At 33.4% G+C, this 9,136-nt stretch overlaps 1 non-coding gene across 1 annotated transcript; it reads left to right on the top strand.

The window, feature by feature from the left end:
* Positions 1 to 6,907: 6,907 nt before the first annotated feature.
* Positions 6,908 to 7,011, top strand: LOC130943081 (small nucleolar RNA R71). The gene has a single exon (XR_009071616.1). It is a non-coding gene; the product is annotated as a small nucleolar RNA R71 (small nucleolar RNA).
* Positions 7,012 to 9,136: the final 2,125 nt, after the last annotated feature.

Genomic DNA, 9,136 nt, shown 5'->3' with positions numbered 1-9,136 from the left:
TTTCTGAAAAAGGAAATAAAATAATGAGATTAGTATACATCGTAAAAAATCTATTAACATAATATTAAAAAACCAAATCACATATTAAAAGAACCAAGAATCTATAAGAAATGCACCTGTTTATAAACAATTACACCAAAAATAAAAGTAAAAAAAATTATTCTATGTTGAGAAGAGAAATCTCTTTAAAGATCAGAATCATCATCATATTCAGCTTGTTGTAGAACAAGTGAAGGTTTCTCAATGATTGTATTTGGCATGTCTTCTCTAGTCCATTGAACTTCACAATTATCCTTTGGCACAAACAAATTATTCGCTTGATCAAAGGGGTCCTTCTGATTAGACTCTTCGGCTTCAACATCATACCCATCACACACATTGAATAAATCCCTTGGTACTGTGTCCATGACATAATGCTTGTCTTTGTTAAAAGGGTCTTGAATATAAAAACATTGGTGGACTTATGAAGCTAATACAAAAGGATCATCCCGAGAACATCTTTTATTAAAGTGAACTGAAGTTAGACCAAAATTCTCTTCCTCAACTTCAAACCAATCACAATTGAAAAGAACAAATTTGAAACATGCATAATAGTCTAACTCAATTATGTCTTTTATTGCACCAAAATATGTTACAGCTTTGGTCATTGGGTTGTTGTCCTTGGCACTAGCAAAGCTTGGTGTTTCGCACACCAAAGTCACACCACTGTTTTGAGTTGTGTGGCTTGCATCATGTTCTCTAGTTTGAAATTTGTAGCCATTGATTACATAACTAGAAAATCATTTTGCAACTGTGTTTGGGCTTCTAGACAAATCTTTAAGTTGTTTCGGAACACCTTCATGAGAAGCACGCTCTTTGAACCATTCACTAAAATCATGGCTTAGAGTTTTTGCCTTCTTCCATTTTCTACCTTTAGTTTGATTGTTGACATGTTCCTCATACTCTCTAAAGTAAGCAAAGAGCGAGTAAGTTAAATTTGCTAATAGAGAATTCGTAACTGGAAAATATATAAGAAAAATACCTAATGTAGTCTTTAACTTTATCACAATTGAATAAGATGTACCGATGAGCTTGTATTTTTGAGTTGGTATCTAGAGAAAAAGGTTGCCCTTTCCTCTTTCCACCAATTGGTCGCCCCAAGCATGCAAAATAGCTATCATGACATACGTCAGCTTCACTACAATTATCATAATTTTGTGTCCTCCTACTCAGCCTTGTATCCACATCAGGACTTAAATACCTTGAGCAAAATGTCAAGCATTCCTCAGCTAAATATCCTTCAGCAATTGAACCTTCGGGGCGGCTCTTATTGCGAACGTAGGACTTTAACCTACACAGATATCTCTCGATGGGGTACATCCACCTAAATTGAACTGGGCAACCCAACCTCAACTCATTTACCAGATGAATAGGCAAATGGACCATTATATCAAAGAAACTAGGAGGAAATATTCTTTCCAATTGGCACAAAATCTCTCTAATATCTACTTCCAAATGATCTATTGTATCATTTTCAACAACTTTTTGGCACAAGGAACGAAAGAATGAACCCAGATAAATTAAAGGGCCAGCTACTTGATTCTGCATTGTGCATTTTATAGCTACTTGCAATAAATAATGCAACATAAAATGAGCATCATGACTTTTGTAGCCTGATATCTTTTTTTCAGCAACATGAACACACCGAGAAATATTTGAGGCACTACCAAACGGCAATTTTACTGACTTCAAAATATCACAAAAAAATGGTTTTTTCTTGATTAGTAAGGTTAAAACAAGCCTTAGCAATTTTGGCTTTCTTCCCACCATCTATCTCCTTTGGTTGAAGTTTTTTTCTTATGCCCATATCTTTGAGATCGTAACGAGCATTTGCATGATCTTTAGACTTTCCTGGAATGTCTAATAAAGTTCCAATTATGTTATCACATACGTTTTTCTCGATGTGCATAACATCAAGACAATGGCGCAATGTGTTTTGCTTCTAATATGGCAACTCAAAGAAAATGGACCTTTTCTTCCATGGACCATCAATTTTATTTTTTTGCTTCTTTCCAAATACATTTTCAAAATCTTTCAAATCTTCAAAAATTTGTTCCCCATCTAATAAAGCTGGTGTTGACCTCAATTCAACATCGCCATTGAAAGATCTTTTGTCCATCCTATATGGATGATCTATAGCCAAAAATTTACGGTGATCCATGTAGCACATCTTCCGACTATGTTTTAAATAACAAGAGGAGGTGTCATAATTACAGCAAGGACATGCTAGCTTTCCCTTTGTGCTCCAACCGGATAACATAGCATAAGCTGGAAAGTCACTTATGGTCCATAAAAGTGCTGCATGTAGTTGAAAAGTTTGATTCTTTGAAGCATCATATGTTTCCATTCCAACTTCCCATAAAACCTTCAACTCTTCAATTAATGGCTGAAGATACACATCAATGCTTTTTCCAGGCGAACACGGACCAGGGATGAGCAAGGACATCATGACATATTCTGGTTTCGTGCAACACCATGGAGGAAGATTGTATGCGACCAAAACTACCGGCCATGTACTATGGGAGATGCTCATGGTTCTAAATGGATTAAATCCATCGCTAGCTAGCCCTAATCTTATGTTACGAGATTCTTTAGCAAAATCGGGATGAAGCCTGTCAAAGTCTTTCCATGATTGGCCATCAGCTGGGTGTCTTAACTTTCCATCCTTTGAACGATGTTCATCGTGCCACCTTAATGATTCAGCTGTTTTGGAACACAGGAACAGCTTCTTAAGCCTTGGAATCAAGGGAAAATGCCTCAAAACCTTCGCAGGCACAGGTTTTCTCTTCAACTTATCAACTTCTATATCTACCTCAACATTTTCTATGTACCTGGAAGCTCCACAAATTGGACAAAATTCATCATCTTCATATGTATCCCGGAACAGAACACAATCGTTGGGACAAGCATGAATTTTATTATAACCAAGTCCTAAATCTTTTACCATGACCTTGATTTTATTGAAAGAATCAGGAATATTCAAATGAGGAATCGCTTCTTTCAGTAATTCAAGTAGAGTAGTAAAGGATGCGTTGCTCTAACCATTAAGAGTCTTCAACAAATACAAACGGATAACGAATGATAATGTCGAAAATTTTTTACAGCCAGGATATAACTCTTGTTTTCCTTCTTCAAGCAAGTTATAAAACTTTTTTGCATCTTCGTTTGGCCCATCAGCATCTTTATCTCCTTCCAGCACATGCCTAAACGTCTCGTTTAGCAGCCCATCAATGTCGTCGACAAATCCTTCATGGACTTCACTCTTGTCGGATTCACTATCCATGTTACTTATCCTTTCGCCGTGATGAACCCACACAGTGTAACCTTTTTGAAATCCCTTACTTATTAAATGATCATAAACTTCATCCCTTCGCCCCCAACTAAAGTTATTACATATAGAACAAGGACAAAGAATTTCTTGTCCTTGTGGTCTACCTTTAGAAAAGGCAAAATCCAAAAATGAATTAACACCATGTTGGTAACCCTCAGTATGTCTTGGTAAACTAGTCCACCCTTTGTCCATTACTTTGTCAACTAAAATAAAAGAACACGAGCATATGTTTTAGACTAACTATAAGTGATTTTTTCTAATCAAGAGCTTATTGCCTCTAAAAAATTTCTAGAATTCAACCACACATATTCAAAAGAGAACATCTCAACCAATCAAGAGACTAACAATTTGTATCTAACAAACTATGCAAAGAAGCTTAAGCAAACAATTAATCAGTAAATATTCTTAACAATTAAATGTTCAAACAAAATTAAAAAAATAATATATTAAGTGATTTACCTGTAGTGTAGCTCAATGTCTAAGGTAGTCGCAGCTACAGAGAGATCCGCTATTTGATTCTCTTTTTCTGGTTTTAAAGAGACAAACTAAAACAGCAACAAAGAATAAAAATATAAGTAATTTATAACCAGATTTTTTAACAAAAAATTCACTTTTAAAACCAGTTTTTAGAAATCTTATTTTTAAAAGTGATATATAACTAAAAAATCAAACAATAGAATTATCAAGAGCAGAATAATATTATCATTACTCTTTAAATATTAGTTCACAAACTAACACATCATAATTTCAATTGTGGTTGATAAGAAGATTTTAGAAAAGAAAGAGAGGAAGGTGGGGTTCCTAATGTGTGATGAGTCACAAGTGACACTTGTTGAAAATGAAAGGCTGATATTGGTGTGGGGTTCCCTTCACAAGACATGCATCAGGCACCATAATTAATTATTAAGAAAAGTATATAAAACGGTTGGAACTTCATTATTTGTTAACAACAATTTAAAGAAAAATGAAATAGCTCAAATGAAATGATGCTGTTTTTGGTTTTTTGCTAAAGCTTAGCTTGTAATAAGATTCAGGCTTATAAAATTGATTTATCCATTGATATGCTTAAGAAAAGAAGAGCAGAAATCGGAGAAGCAGCAAGCCAGATTGTCATTAAAACCAGTATTATATACATATATTCAAAGGGGTCATCGATTGGTATTTGGTCATTGTAACTGCGAATCAAGAATGGGGAGCATCTACAAGCATCACATTTTCCATCAAATATTTAACATAATAAATATTTATCCTGATTAATTGAGGTATGTAGGAAGAAGAGCAGAATTTATGCTAATCTCTAAGTCGAATAGTTGGAATAAGCATGAAATTCCTCTGTTATCCTAGATGAAACCAACCAACATGAAAAGCAGTCCACAACTCACTCAAATAATAACATTATACAACAAGGCTAAAATAAACAAAGCAGATAAATAAAATAAAAAATAAACAATTGAGAAACAGCAATATAGAAATTACTCTATAATCCTCAATAAAGAGTTATTGGGAATCCACCATAGAATACCTCAGAGAGCAGAGAAACAGAACCATAATGCCATTGAACACACTACTCGCATATAATAAAAGTTTTGCTATCTTAAATAACAGATTAACCTAAGCCCCAGGTTCATTTCACAAGTACGCAGTCCAAATTCAAACCAGAACAAAAGCTCAGTCAACATTCAACCCTCATCTTGCTCATGTTCACAAATTTCACCACTTTTCACAGCCAACAAAAATACCAAACAACCAATCAAGCCCTAACTAAAAAACAGAAAATCAGAGAAGAAAACCCCTTACCACAGATGACAACCCACAAACAGCCAATGCAGCAAACCAGCAGCAGCGAAGCAACAACAGCAAAGCACAATCCACAATCAGCTAAGACACTGAAGCAGAAATAGCAAAGTAGAAGCAGCGAACCAGAAGCAGAACAGGGGAGATCAAGGACGCTGTGGAGAAGCAGTGAAGCCTCGGAGAGGGGAGAAGCACCGACTCCACAGAGAGGAGAGACTCAGCGACGCCGGGAAGAAGGAGGCAGCGACGATTCGGGAAGAACGCAGCGTAGCGACGATTTCGGAAGAACGCAGCGCAGCGACGATGTTGGTGCGACGATTGTGAGATGCGCTTTGGGGCTTCCTTGTGATTCTGATGATGGTGCGATTTATGCCTTCATGGAGAGCTGTGGTGCGATGCGTCTCTGATTCTGATGGGTGGGTTAGGGCTCGGTACGGTGGAAGGAGGAAGAGCGTTCTTCGCTCTTTGCTGCTTTTGAAGAGAAGATGAGGGCTTAGCTCTTGTTTTTTATTCGCTGTGTATGTATTGGTTTATTACTTAGGGAAAAATTATTATTTTAATTTTATTTCTTTATATTAAATATTTATTATATATTTATAATAAAATTATATAATATTTATTATAAATTTATTTTAGCTTTATGTGTTCAAAATATAATATGTTTTATATATTTATAATAATATATAATATTTATAATAAATTTATTTTAATTTTATTTTTTTAAAATAATATTTGTTATTTTTTATAACAATAGATTTTGAATATTTTATAAATTCAATATTTATAAAAAAAATAGTTTTAATTTATATAATTATCTTCAATTATTTTTATTAGTATTGTTTAATTTGTATAATTATTTAAATAATATTAGAAAATGGTTGTTTCATAAATAATTGTTGTAATGGTTGTAAAACCGTTCTTTAAAATAGTCAACGAGAACGGTTTTATTTTATTACTATAGCATAATGAAAAAATGAACTTCAACAGCAACACTGTAAAAACCGTTGTCACAGACAATCTAATGGAACGGTTTTAAAGTGTAGCATTTCGGCAACGGTTTTAATGCGTTTCTTTTGTGCAATTCTTTAAACAACAATCGAAAACCGTTGCTTAAAGCCAAATCATGGTAACGGTTATAAAACCGTTCTTTAAAATAGTCAAACAGAACGGTTTTACTGTGTTGCTAGAAATTGATGAAAAATGAAATTCAACAGTAACACTTTAAAAAACCGTTGTCTAAACCTATCTAAGAGAACGGTTTTAAGACGTTGCAAAATTTGGCGTTGCTAAAGGCCATATTTGTTGTAGTGATTTCTCCATGAGGGATTATAGGTGTTTCTATAGGCTTCACCCATGTAATTTACCTCTGCCATTGCCGGGTTCTCAGGATCATAAGCTTCTTCTTCAGAAGATGCTTCTTTAGTACTGTTGGATGCATTTTGCAATCCATTCAGACTCTGAAAAATCATATTGACTTGCTGAGTCAACATTTTGTTCTGAGCCAATATGGCATTCAGAGCATCAATTTCAAGAACTCCCTTCCTCTGAGGTGTTTCATTACTCAAAGGATTCCTTTCAGAGGTGTACATGAACTGGTTATTTGCAACCATTTCAATGAGTTCCTGAGCTTCTACAGGCATTTTCTTTAGGTAAATAGATCCACCTACAGAATGGTCCAATGACATCTTAGACAATTCAGACAGACCATCATAGAATATATCCAGGATGGTCTATTCTGAGAGCATGTCAGAAGGACACTTTTTGGTCAGTTGCTTGTATCTTTCCCAAGCTTCATAGAGGGATTCACCTTCTTTCTGTCTGAAGGTTTGAATATCCACTCTAAGTTTGCTCAGCTTTTGAGGAGGAAAAAATTTGGCTAAGAAAGCCGTGACCAGCTTATCCCAAGAGTTCAGGCTATCTCTAGGTTGAGAGTCCAACCATATTCTAGCTCTGTCTCTTACAGCAAAAGGGAAAAGCATAAGCTTATAGACCTCGGGATCAACTCCATTGGTCTTAACAGTATCACAGATCTGCAAGAATTCAGTTAAGAACTAAAAAGTATCTTCTGATGGAAGTCCATAAAACTTGTAATTCTGTTGCATCAGAGAAACTAATTGAGGCTTAAGCTCAAAATTGTTTACTCCAATGGCAGGGATTGAGATGCTTCTTCCATGGAAGTTGGAAGTTGGTGTAGTAAAATCACTAAGCACCTTCCTTGCATTGTTATTGTTGTTGGGTTCGGCCATTACTTCTTTTTCGAGATTCTCTGTAAGGTTTTCTCTGGATTGTTGTGCTTTAGCTTCTCTTAGCTTCTTCTTCAGAGTCCTTTCAGGTTCAAGGTCCTTCAACAAGAATGTTCTTGTCCTTACTCCTGCTCATATGAAAAAGAAGAGGACAGAAAAGAAGAGGAATCCTCTATGTCATAGTATAGAGATTCCTTTATGTGAGTAAAAGAGAAGAAGAATAGAGGAGGAAAAATTAGAACATAGAGAGAGAAGAGAAGAGGGTTCGAATTATGAGTAGAAGAGAAGTGTTAGTAGATAAATAAAATAATTAGAAAGAGATGAGAGAGAGAAATTCGAAAATTATTTTGAAAAATGGGTTAGCAATTTTTGAAAAAGTTAGAAGAGATAAAATTAGAATTTAAATCAATTAGTTAATTAAAAAGATTTTTTGAAAAAGAGGGAGGTGATTTTCGAAAATTAGAAGAGAGAGAATTAGTTAGGTAATTTTGAAAAATATTTTGAAATTAATTTTGAAAAGATAAGAAGTTAGAAAAAGATATTTTGAAATTAAAGTTTGAAAAAGATATGATTTGAAAAAGATATGTTTGAAAAGATATCATTGAAAAGATATCATTGAAATTTATTTTGAAAAAGATTTAATTTTTAAAATCAGAATTAATGACTTGACTCACAAGAAATCAAAAGATATGATTCTAAAATTTAAAGTTTGAATCTTTCTTAACAAGAAAGTAACAAACTTGAAATTTTTGAATCAAAACATTAATTGTTAGTATTAATTTCGAAAAATATGAGGTAAAAATAGGAAAAAGATTTTGAAAAGTTTTGAAAAAGATTTTTGAAAATTTTCGAAAAACAAAGGAAAAAAATGAAAAAGATTTGATTTTGAAAAAGATTTTGAAAACATAAATTTTTGAAATTGAAATCTTGACTTGACTAACAAGAAACAACTTATTTTAAAAAATTTTTGACTAAGTCAACCCAAAGATTTCGAAATTTATGAGTGAAATAAGGAAAAGATATTTTTTTGATTTTTTGAATTTAATGAGGAAAGAGAAAAATCACAAAATGACTCAACACATAAAAATTTTGTATTAAAACAAATGATACATGCAAGAACACTATAAATGTCAAGATGAACACCAAGAACACTTTGAAGATCATAATGAACATCAAGAACTTATTTTTGAAAAAATTTCAAGAAAGGAAAAACATGCAAGAAACCAAACTTAGAGATTTTTCATATTTAGACACTATGAATTCAAAAATTCATATGAAAAACAACAAAAGACACAAAACAAGAAAATATGAAGATCAAACAAGGAGACTCATCAAGAACAACTTGAAGATCATGAAGAATGCAATGCATGAATTTTCGAAAATTTTTTTAGAAAAATTAAAACATGCAATTGATACCAAACTTAAAAATAGACACTAGACTCAAACAAGAAACACAAAATATTTTTTTGGTTTTTTATGATTTTATTAAAAAATTTTTTTGGATTTTTCAAAAATTATTTTGGAAAAACGAAACAGAAGAAAAAAATTTTGAAAGATTTTTGAAAACTTTTTGAAAATAAAATAAAGGTTGAAACAAGAAGAAAATTACCTAATCTGAGCAACAAGATGAACCGTCAGTTGTCCAAACTCGAACACCCCGGCAACGGCGCCAAAAACTTGGTGCACGAAATTGTTATCCCTTGGCATGGCTCCAAAAACTTGGTGCACA

This window comes from Arachis stenosperma, chromosome 7, assembly GCF_014773155.1.
Source record: "Arachis stenosperma cultivar V10309 chromosome 7, arast.V10309.gnm1.PFL2, whole genome shotgun sequence".
Taxonomy (NCBI): domain Eukaryota; kingdom Viridiplantae; phylum Streptophyta; class Magnoliopsida; order Fabales; family Fabaceae; genus Arachis; species Arachis stenosperma.
This window is presented reverse-complemented; position numbering and strand designations above follow the sequence as displayed.